General features: G+C 46.7%; 1 long non-coding RNA gene across 1 annotated transcript in view; it reads right to left on the bottom strand.

The window, feature by feature from the left end:
- The window catches only part of LOC138520703 (uncharacterized), a 203,105-nt gene extending 199,972 nt beyond the window's left edge, over positions 1 to 3,133 (bottom strand). Inside the window, exon 1 of the long non-coding RNA XR_011282869.1 lies at positions 3,030 to 3,133. This is a non-coding gene — a long non-coding RNA (uncharacterized lncRNA). The remainder of the gene's footprint in view (positions 1 to 3,029) is intronic.
- Between the last annotated feature and the right edge of the window lie 9,021 nt (positions 3,134 to 12,154).

The raw sequence follows: 12,154 nt of genomic DNA, 5'->3' as shown, positions 1-12,154 counted from the left end.
GTGAGCCATGGTGATAGAGTGAGGAGGTAGGGTGATGGGAGATACATGAGAGGGGTTAGTGCTGAGGATGGGAAGTAGATGGCTTCCATCCAGAAGGAGTTTAACATCAGGGTGTGAGGGATGGCCCTGAAGCCACTGTTGAAGTGCCCAGAGGCAGCAGGAGTGCAGGGGTGAAAGGAGAAAATGTTCATGGTGTCAACTGTGAAGAGGTGGTAGTGAAAGACAAGGCGTGAAAGGAATTAAAGGGTGAGGTGGAGTGGGCCCAGGACTGATCGTTGAGGGACACCCATAAGGAGAGGTGTGCGGTAGCGGGTGTTGGGAGTCCAAAGACGTGAAGGAGCGGTTGGCGAGATTGGAGGCCACCCCGCTGAGTGTTTTATCCTCAAAGCCAAGAGAGGAGCGAGGGATGATGGAAAGTGTTGAAGGCTGCAGAGAGATCAGGTAGGATGAGGATGGGTGAGAGGTGAAGGATGGTGAGCGGTTGTCAGAAAGTTGGAGATGTGTGAGAGCTGTTTCAGGGAATGCTGATTTGGGAGGACGTCATAAGCCGGCACCTGAAAATAGTTGACAGAGCGGTTAAAGGCAGTATTTTGAAGGATTTTGGAGTGGTGGAGTTAGGAGGGAGATTGGTCTGTAAAATGATGGAATCTTGGGGTCTGCAGTGGGGTTCTATGGTATGGGGAGGACAGTGGCTCTTTTGCAGCAGGCTGGGAAGAGGTCTGGCAGAGAGAACGGTTGGGCTTGAAATTTCACTTGGTGATAGGATGGGGAGGGGAACCGAGAATGGAGGGGTAATAGAGATTCTGAGTGGTCATAAAGAGGGGTGTTAAAAGAGGGTGAGTTCAGAGTTGGGGGCTGGCGATGGTGAAGTGGATGAGTGAGTGGTCAGAGGGTGAGGCTCAACAGAGAGAGCAGGAGAGTTCAGAGAGCGGATTAGGAAGATGAGGTCGAGAAACATACTTTGGAATGGTTTCAAGTAGTGGGACGGGAAGCGACAAGAGGAGGGTAAGAGGAGGGTAAGGCTGGTAGAGGAGGCAGCTGGTGAGAGGGGTGGGGGCAAGAAGCAGAGCAGGGATGGGTTTGAAGGAGGCTACAGTAAAGTCAGAGGGGGAAGGGATAATGCAGTGCTTTGCTGCTCATAAGGTGAACACAATATTTTAATAAGACGAGGAGGGCAGGAGTTTAAGCAAAGAACCGTTTGAAATCCATAACATCCATATGGAATGAGTGAGTGCAAGAGTGCATGAGTGACTGAGTGCATGAGTGAGCGAGTGCAAGAGTGAGTGAGTGCTTGAGTGAGTGCAAGAGTAAGTGAGTGCATGAGTGAGTGAGCGCATGCGTGAGCAAGTGCAAGAGCGAGCGAGTGCATGAGTGAGTGAGTGCATGAGTGAGCAAGTGCAAGAGTAAGTGAGTGCATGAGTGAACTGGCAATCGTCGAGTATCTGAGGTGAGTAAAGGATTGAGCTGACCCTCTGGGGGCTGGATCCCAGTTGGGATCCGGAATGCCATGTTATGTTATGTTATTTTGCATTTATATAGCGCCTTATATACCATTGGTATGGTCTGAAGGCGCTGGTAAGTTGATCGCCCTTCGGAACTGAAGTTCAGGTCAGTAGAGAGAGTAGAGGGTGTCCAAAAGTGCGTGTGCGCACCAGGTATGTGTGCAGCTGGTGCGGAAATAGAGTGGTAGCTGCTTCTTAGCTGTAGGTGTGGTGGTTGAGAGGTCAGGAGTATGTGTTCGCTCTGGTCGGTTTTACCCAGAACGAGTGTGGCTGCGTTAGGCCTGAGGAGAACGCCTGGCTGGGGGGCGGAGGGGGGTGAAACCAGCAATTTTTACTTAGAGTGATGTGGAGTAAGCGGGAGATGTAGATATGAGAACAGTTATACCGAATGGTGTCATAGTATCTCTGTGTTCTAGATGAGTGGTGGTGTAAGGGGGAGAGTAAGCGTGGGGTGTGGTATGATGTATGTTTTCAAGTGTTTCCTTCATTCCAAAGCATATTAAGTATCGTCCGTTGCACATATTCGTCCGTTCCTCATACTCGTCCGCTCCACACATTCGTCCAGTCATTATCATTGTCTAGTTCACACCCTCGTCCAGTCCGCACACTCGTCCAGTCCGCACACTAGTCCAGTCCGCACACTCTTGTAGTTTATACTCGTCTAGTCTACATACCGGCTACAGATAGGGCACTCGTTCAGTCCACAATGGTCGTCCGGTCCATCCACTCATCGGAAAAGCCAACTACTCGTCTGCTCTGTCTGTTCATCCATTCCATACACTCATCTGCTCTATGTTTTTTGTCCGCTCCATGGATTCATCTGTTAGGCACACTCGTCCGCACCACACATTTACCCGCTTCACCCAATCGTCCGCTCAATATATTCATCCGCATCAGACACTCGTTCGCTCCATATACACATCCGTTCCATACGCCCATCCACGCTACACATTTACTTTTTCGCTCTCCTCATTCATCCGCTCTTCACAATCATCCGCTTCGCACTAATCTGCTCTCCACACTCGTCCTTCTCCACGCTCCTCCGCTCTCTTCTGGTCCCCATGCTCAACCGTTCTCCGCACTCAACCGCTCTCCGCACTCAACCGCTCTCCGCATTCAACCACTCTCGGCACTCATCCGCTCTCCACTCTCATCCGCCATCCGCTCTCCACCCTCATCCGCCATCCGCTCTCCACTCTTATCCACCATCCGCTCTCCACAGTCGTCCGCCATCCGCTCTCCACAGTCATCCGCTCTCCACACTCATCCGCTCTCCACACTCATCCTGCAGGAACCCTCTCAGTGTTGGTCCTGGTTGTGGTAGGGCAAGGACAGAGGACTCTACGGTGCTTACGAAGGAGCCGAGGAACATACACCGGCATCCATCATAGGTAGGTGATTCCGTGTCCAGTCCCTCTCCATGATTGACATGAGAACTGGCCCACTGATTACAGGGAAACTCAAGACTCCTTTTCCTCTCAGCAATTTCCAAACAGTCAGATAGTTCACCTCAAGTCTTAAACTTACCGGGAGCCGGTCCCAAATCATGGATGCTTCAAGCAGGAAGCTTCTGGGTCATGCGGCTCGTCACCTGGACTCAGGGGCTGCTACCAGCTGGACAAAGTGGGGATCTGTCAGAAATATAAAGCCAGAGTGCCATGAGCAGGGGCTGTTCAGCAGATGATTATATGAGTCAAGTCCCATTTAGGCAGAGTCATAACCCGACTATGAGCAGATTGACTGAGCACACTCAAAGTGAGCGTCCCCCAATAAGGCATTTAGAACTCCCCAGTGAGAGTCAATAATGGACACACCCCAAATGGGAATGAGACCAAGACCAAGTGCAGGTGAAGTAAAAAGGTCAAAGTTTATCTAAACCAATATAAGGCAAGTAGAGAACTCTGCAAACTCTGAGAGCGCTCTGCTGGACAATAGAAAGACATTCATATTTATTACAAAATAACCTCATCAGTGAGGTAAGCTATAGTGGGCACATAGTCGTGGGGATTGGGTGGCAAAGACTATACACTATGTGATGTATAAGGGCGGTGCTCCATGATGGGCGGAGATCCACGTTGGGCCAGTGCGGGGTGCTCGGGTCAGCTGGGCTCATCTGGGTGGAGTACTGAGTCAGAGGAAGCCCAAGCTGTTACAATTTATGCTACATAACAGTTGCCCTTGCCCTCACTTTTGAAAGATGCATCTTGAATGACTTCGCCAAAACTACAAACCAAAACAATCAAGACCAAACACAATCTAAGTTTATCTGAAAAACAAGCTTTGATGTCGCTAGAGAAAAATAAAAACATTATCATTAAGCCTTCAGATAAAGGTGGCGGCCTGGTCATTATGACCATTGACCAATATAAAGATATGGTGCTGGCACTACTTGATGATACAGATAGTTATACTATCCTTCGTAAAGACCCAACACAAGAAATCTGCCAAGAGATCCTAGAAACCGTGAACTTCGCTTTACAGCGCGACTGGATCACCAAAAAAGAATCTGAATTCCTAATCAAACCACGAGGAAGAACCCCCTGTTTTTATGCGCTTCCAAAAATTCATAAGGATCCCACTAACCCACCAGGCCGCCCGATAGTCTCTGGCTGTGGCTCCATTCTTGAACCACTCTGCAAATTCATTGACTTTTTCCTACAACCCATCAGTACAAATACATCTACCTACCTTAGGGACACTACACATACCATTACCATATTTGAGGGCATAGATTTTGACCCCACCAAACAACTTTCGGTAACTATGGACATTAAGTCCCTTTACACAAGTATACCGCAGGAGGAAGCGATCGAATGCATACGGACATGGCTAACCGCCGAGCTCCCAGCTGACCGGACCCCCACCAACTTTATCCTTGAACTAATGTCAATAGCACTACGGAAAAACTTTTTCACCTTTGACAATTTATTGTACCTACAGACAAAAGGTACCGCCATGGGCGCAGCTTTTGCTCCCAGCCTAGCAATCCTGTTCATGGCCAAATTCGAACAAGATTTTGTACTTTCTAACGTTAACACATGGCAGCCCCAGATTAGCCATTGGTACCGATACATAGATGACGTGATTTTCATATGGACCGGTACCATCCCCCAACTAATGTCCTTCTGGGCCTGGCTCAACACATGCAATATTGACATTCAATTCACCATCGAGCATAGTGCTTCTGAAATCAAGTTCCTGGATCTGTCCATTCAACAACAAAAATGGTAAACTCACATGTAATCTGTATCGTAAACCCACATCCAGGAACACATTATTGCACTACTCCAGCAACCACCCTACACACGTCAAGGACAACCTCCCATATGGACAGTATCTCCGAATACGTAGAAACTGCACAACACTTGAAGACTTTAATTACCATGCAGACAACCTGACCACCCGCCTAAAAGTAAGAGGTTACCCTAAAAAACAGCTTGAGCAAGCCAGGAAAAGGGCACGAAACAGTAACAGAGAAACCCTTCTCGAGTTACAACGCGATACCCAAGACACCAAAGAAGATCGTCTCACGTGTGTTGTTACCTTTGGAACCCACACATCACAAATAAAGAAGATCATCAGTAAACATTGGCACATAGCACGCCTCAACCTTCCAGAGGAACCAATTCCCAGATTTGCCTATAAAAGAGCAAAAAACATCAAGGAACACTTAGTACACTCCCAATTCCAGCCAAATAAGAATCCCACACGAACGTTAAGACCACTGCAGGGCCATCACCCATGTGGCAATTGCGTGGCTTGCCAATTCACAAAGAAAATGAGTAGTTTCCAAATTGGACAACGCAAATGGATTTTGAGGGATCTCACTAACTGCAAAAGCCAGAATGTGATTTACTGTATCGAATGCCCCTGTGGACTTCGGTACATAGGTCAAACCACAAGAGCAGTCAACATCCGGATCTCGGAACACAGATCTAGAATCAGGTGTAAGAATCTTACATCACCCCTAGTTGAACACTACATGGAGGCAAACCACACACCAAACAATCTCCTCTGGTGGGTAGTTGAGAAAATTAAGGGGAGCCCCGATATCCAACAAAGCCTCCTTAGGAAAGAGTCCAGGTGGATACATCGATTAAACACCTACCACCATGGCCTCAATGAAATCTTTAAGCCAGTAATATAACAATTATGACGTATGTTTGCTTCAAAGTCTCTGCCCATCACTACTGATTAGACCCTCCATATGCACACAAGCTTTAATCAATAAACTGCGACCAACAAAGCTCTTGCTTTTCTCTGTTCTTGTCATGTACATATTAAAAATACGCACAGAGTTACATATTCCTCCTCTTGCCTCTTTGCTCAGCCCACAACTTCACATGAGACCGACAGCAACACTTTCTCTACACTGAGGCAGACTGTAAACTGATACTATCCCCCAGCATGCTCGAGTGATTTTGTCTCGGGTCGCCATGACAGCGATCAACTACGCGGCTCAGCGCATGCGTGATCATCACGGCCCCGGCAATTTAGAGCAGGCAGTCACAGTCTGCACACACCCTCGAACCAGACGGGACGGGTGAGACGAGCCTCCAGCCTCTCCCTCTCCCAGCGGATGTTTGCTGAGTCATGCAACAGGTCTGAAAAGCAATGCAGCGGGTAAGCGTGAAATGGGTTTTTTGTCCTTTTCCCCAGGCACGCCTTCACCTCGCATGCAGCTTCTAATATTCCATGCCACCGGCCCGCTCTCCACTCAGAACTCTTTTCGCAGCCCATTTATTTGGCACTTCGACCCACGTAACTGAGTTTAAACACTCCATACCGGCCGCCGCACTGCTTCTTGTAAACCTCACGTGCACACGGCTTTGTGAATGCACATAGGCATCCAAACGCACAGCGCACAGTTTTGGAGCACTTCTTTCACCATCCTGGTTTTGGATCCAAGCACCAATAGCTACAACATTAAGCCACATTTTTGGTGCATAGGATTTTTAATCCACCATCCCAACACCCTCGAAACAAACGAGTTCTGGTCCTTAGTTCTGTTTTTCTTATACAGGCAACAGTCGCCAGCCCACAGTGAATAACTACGTTCCACAAAGCACCGACAGAGTTGAAAATGTATCCAAGCGGTGCAATCTCTTTACTATCAGGTAATCACTACTGTTAGAGCATTACTGGCCACTTTTTAATACCTTTCTTATATGTAGCTACTTAGCAATTACCTATTAGTACTACATAACTTGGGGGCAAGACCCCCGATCTACAGCCTCTGTTCCCCTCTCTTTTTTATTATTTTCAAACCTTATGCAGGATATCACCAAGATGTGACTGTGACTTTACCTGAGAGCTCTCAGTGTTCACATAGACGCATGATCTTGTCGCCTGATTTTCTCCCCGTGTGGCCTACAGCCGAACCTCTGGGATCTGAAGCACCGGCAGGTAAGCCGGCCACCGGTGCCGAGAGTTTTAAAATATTTTTGTGCAGTGCCCTAAGTACAAGGGGCCACCGCTTGCTCACATCCACCCCTCTGACTCGATATCCATATACTCTCCACAGGGTCCCCAACTAGGAGCCCTGATGAAGGCGGACCTATCGCAATAGAATACCGCCGAAACGTGACGAAGACAGGGAATCAAATCACACACATATATCCCTGATCCTTTGGAACTTATATTCCGGTTCCAACCATCAAACCTCACGTTGGCAAGGATAAAAAAGATATCTTGTATCAAAGACCCTTCAGCATTAATTGCTTGAAATTAACAATTGCAAAAAGGGACTATCACTGAACAGTATCCACAATTTGGGCAATGATATTGTCTATTTATTGAACCAGTATCATGTATATGTCCATTTTGCACTCTACTTTATGATTTAGTCACTTTAGTGTAAAGAAATGAATATAAACCCAATGTTCTTTGTGTTTTTTTGTTTTTGTTCTGTGAATATAATTGTGTTAAAACACTTATGTACACTGTAATCTCTCCCCAAAAAAACGTTGCCCTCTCAATGTACCATGTGGATGTACTTGTATTTTGTTCTATCCTTGGTTGAGATTATAACCTTGTTGACTTCCGATTATGTGTTCCGGTTTTCTTTAAATATATGATTTTGATGCTCTTGGAAGTAGAAAGTGATTGTCTTGTATTCTTCCTAAACTATATTAGTTACCTTTTATTTATTTCTCAAACACTGGAAGCATCACCGTAATATTTGTCCTTTGAAACACAGAGCTACTTCACTATTTGGGTGGATATATAAGAACAGCGGTTGATCCTACCTTAGGATTTCCGCAATCCGGAAACCTATCAAAAATAATAATTTACTACCTTTAAAGAAGAAAAAATATGAAAATAAATAGTAGCAAGGGTACATTCTTCTGTTTAGATGTTCACACATACTTTGACCATCATCTAAGTTAACACATGAGAGACATACTCTTAAACATTTTACCTGAACAATAAAAGTGAGAATACATGGGTCCAGCTGGCAAAATTACTCATAAGATTATGGTGTCACATTCGTCAATAATTCTGTTAGGTCTCCTAAGGCAATTATTTATTGTTTGTTTGTGTGAAAAGAATATATTGCCCCGCAGGGGGTCAGGGGTGAGCTGGGGTGGTACACTTCAGGAGGGGCATGCTCTCTTATTTAAAAAAGCATTCTGATTAAGATGAGGGGCTTACTGCCCATATTTCATGAACCAGAGTCTGGGGGTGCCAGGCAGATTCATGGTAGCATTGTGAGTTTCGGGGGTTGAGGGGAGTGTGCATGCTTGGTGCAGGCTCAGCAGAAGGGGTGAGAGGTTACAGTTGTAGCATCACATCATTCACAGGGCTGAGGATTCGAACCTGGCCAAGCCAGAGGGGGGGGAGGTGGGAACTGTGCACGCGGTGGTACCTGAGAGGGGTGAGGGGAGAAACGGCCCTTTAGCACGTTGGGCCTTGCATTCACTACGTTGTGAGAGGCACACATAGAGCTTACATTCAAATGAGGTAGAAATAGGTTAGTGTGTGTATTGGTACAGTGCAAGGTCTGCAACATTCTGCTTATAATATGACGTGCATAACTCAATGCTCAGAGGGTAAACAGATGCTACAACGGACACTCTATTATACAGTCGGCACCCACTTCATTAAAACCATACATATTGCAACACTTAATTGAAAACATTTGAAATCATACATTTTTAAGAGATCATAGGGTGCATATTGCTATCATACATTGCTTTGTATTGTGCAACAACAATAATCCTGATGAGGGCCATCTTATTTCAATATGTACAATCAATCTCATGGACTAAAAGCAAATTTATCCTCCCTTCAGATGTCTTAGCTGCATGGGTGAAGCGGGGTGGCACACAGGCTTAGGGAGCAGGGTTGGGGGTCATCCAAGGCATGTGTCATGAATGTGGGGTCTGCAAGAGGACAAGATACGTTTTATGGAGGTCGCTTGTTTTTCTCAACCCCAGCTTTAGCCCGGTCATCTGTAGGTCAATGATGGACTGCGGAAGGTGAAAGATACAGTGTTTGTCATGTAACTTCTTTGTGCCTAGTCTCTCATGAGAACAGAATTGCAGCAGGGAGGCCGAAGGGAGGAGGGTGAGGGAAGTGCTGGGCTCACTGTGCGTGGTCAGCAGAGGAGAGCTGCAGCCCCGCGGGCCGCTTGAACCTGTGAGGCCCAAGTAGTTTTGTCTCAAGATGGCATCTGAGTGAGTCATAAAATGGAGTCTGGTACCATACTACTGGATGAGCATTGCAGCCACATGTGTCGGCCTGCAGTCATCCCAGATCCCTGGCCATAGGCGCACGGGTGGCTGCTGGACGAACCATAATCTGAATGCTGGTGAGTATGGAGGGGAGGGAGGGCCATGAAGACCTTTCCTTCCATACAATACCCGGGATCCCCTCACGCACACACCCCCAACCCTGAACCAGACTCCTTATGCCCCCTTAGCCCTATTAGCCTAATTCAGCAATTAAAAGTCACTGGAAAGTTGAGTCGAGCATGTTATGAAATCCAGCTAATAACGAATGCAGCCAGGCCTCCCACCTGGCCCCCACCCATAGCTCTCTTGGGGCCTATACATTCCGGATTGGGGTGAGCTGAAGGAACTTCTTCATGCCAAGAGAGATTCCTCAGGATCCCATGTCATGTGATGTTAGGATATGTTAATTGTCTTTTGCCATGTGCAGCTCATGCAGGTGTTTCAAGGTCACTTCCGGGGCTGTAGTGGAGACTTTCAGAGAGGAAGTAACAGCATTCCAGCCAGAGCAATGGAAAAGTCCTTTCATTCGTTTCTGGAACTCCAATTACTTTCTTGATTAACTTTCTGTGAGTAAATAACTTCTGTGATAAAACATGTAAGTGAATAGTTAGGTATTAAGACAAGTAGACACATCTCTTGCCTTTTGTTTATCAAAATAAAATGGAAGAGAAGATAGAAATGGGACTTGCAAAAGTGGCAAGCTGGCCACAGGCGGTGCACGGAGCGACTCTAAGAGACGTTCAACAGAACTGAAGACGCCTTCAGGAAGTTCAAGAATACGTCGGAAGCTCCGGAACTAGCATAGAAGCCCTTACTCTAAAACCTGTGCAATCTAGGAGAGTCTTTGACTTACTGGCTCCTATATTTGGAAATATTTTGGTTGCCCTGGACTTGTATGTGTCAAAAAATGGTTGAGCTTAAGCACTCGTCACTTTGTTATCTAAAGTGAAGCTTATTACTTACTTGCAATTTTTGTGTATACGCTCTTCCTAAAAAAAAGCCATGCAGCCGATCACTGGACTTTCTACTGAGGACTTTTTGGGCCCCACACGATTGACTCTATTTTAGTTGCACTGTTAGGAAAGATTTCCATTCCATGTGTAATTTTCCCTCCAGTAGTGTGCCCCCCCAACTTTTTGCTTTGTTTAAACACGGTGTCCGGTCATTATTTCGAATTCCAAAGGATCGAATGCAATACATTTAAATAAAAAGGACCGAAAAAAACCACTGAATGCCTTTTTTTAAATTTATTTAATTTTTGGGGTTTTGGTATAGGTAAAATTAGTGGTTTTTGGCCAAAAAACAGGCCCCCCCCCCAAAGAAAATAATTCAAATAAAATAAAAGTGCATTCAATTTTTTTTCGGTCTTTTTGTTTCGAAAGTATTGCATTTTGAAACTTTGTATTCGATTCTTTAACCCTTAACCTTAAACACCATAGTCTGACTTTGCCAGCACTCTGCTGGGCTTGTCACTCACTTCATTCTGGGGAAACTGACATGCCCTTAAGACAGTCAGTACTGGGAGACTGTGTCTCCCTTATCCCTTTTCAATGTTGCAACTTTTCTGCAACATGTAACAAGTGCATAATGTACGTTACAGTACAGTGTGCCTGGGTCTAATAGTCAGTTCCAAAGGCCCTAGATACTCTCGATGGACTTTTTAGGAGAAGTGCAGGTGTGCCTTGGACATGGCTGGTGGCAGCTTACCTTTTCATGTATTTTTAACCCTTTCCTGCAAGGTAAATCGCGGCAGCCAATTTTGGCACAAATAGGTGCCCTGGCTCCAAAATGGCCATGCCACGAGGTTATTTGTCCTGTCCTTTGGCCATCTTGCCCCTTCACCTTCCCCAGGTCGAGCTGACCCAGGTCAGTCCTTATTTGGGCATGCATTCTCCTGCAAAATGCCAAGCTTATGATGGCTTCTGCATGTCTTGTGTGTGTGCCTCCAGGATGTGGGCTGAGGTGTCTGTCCCCAATACGCATCCTGGGTGCCAGAGAGTCTGTGAATGCCTGGGACCACCATGGTCCATGATTGGTCCACGTATGGTACGCCTGTATCTGAGCAGATCTCCCATTGGGTCCTCTTCATTTTGGCGCAAAGGAGATTTTGAAGAAGAGAAGGCTCCAAACACCCATACCATGTCAATCTCTGGAGTTCTCACTGAACAAAGGATAGGATCCAAGTATCCTGAAGCTAAGAAGCCGAGTCGAGGAACCGCTGCTGACCCACTGGAAGGTTTGGCACCCTGAGCCAGCTGTCGTCCCACTGGACCCCTCTGCAGCTGGTCGTCTTAGAAGGTCTGTGAAGGTGCTTCGACCCATTGGAATAATGGCACCTTTTATGCTCGGCACCTTCACCAAAACCTGCAAGTAAGCCTTTTCGGACGTGTCCCTGGGCCAACGGGTGGGCTAACCAGCTTACGCAGGACCTTTGCCCTGATACTGCCGACTTTTGTAGAAGCTCTGTGTTCACTGCAATCTCACACCTAATTTCGTACACTTGGCGTTCCCAGGTCTGGAGTAAAGAGAGAGCGCCAGAACCAGAGTAGACACAGTCACTGTGTCGCCCAGCCGTGGTGACGAACTTTGCAGGTTCATTGCAGCTGTGGTCCTCTGTGCCCTGAAGCCTGCTACAGCGGAACTGGCCTGATCCATCCACCAGGAGTGGAGACTGCTTTAAAAAAACAATGGCAGGCACTTCAAGCTCAAAGTTTGATGGTAAGGCTTGAAAAAGCTAGCTTAAAGAGACCCAAGGAGGATGGGTTTTGGATGGGGAAGGGGCAGGACATGGGTGGGAATGCCTGTAGGATTAGAATGTCCATGGGTAGTCAATGGGTGAGTAAATAGCCAAACAACACCTACAAGCTTTGTTTCCGTCCTCATTTGCCATTTGTCCCTAGCTGCACTGTAATGCAA

This window comes from Ambystoma mexicanum, chromosome 13, assembly GCF_040938575.1.
Source record: "Ambystoma mexicanum isolate Mex_15411 chromosome 13, UKY_AmexF1_1, whole genome shotgun sequence".
Classification (NCBI taxonomy): domain Eukaryota; kingdom Metazoa; phylum Chordata; class Amphibia; order Caudata; family Ambystomatidae; genus Ambystoma; species Ambystoma mexicanum.
Note: the sequence above shows the minus strand (reverse complement) of the source record. Positions and strands in the feature narration are given on the sequence as shown.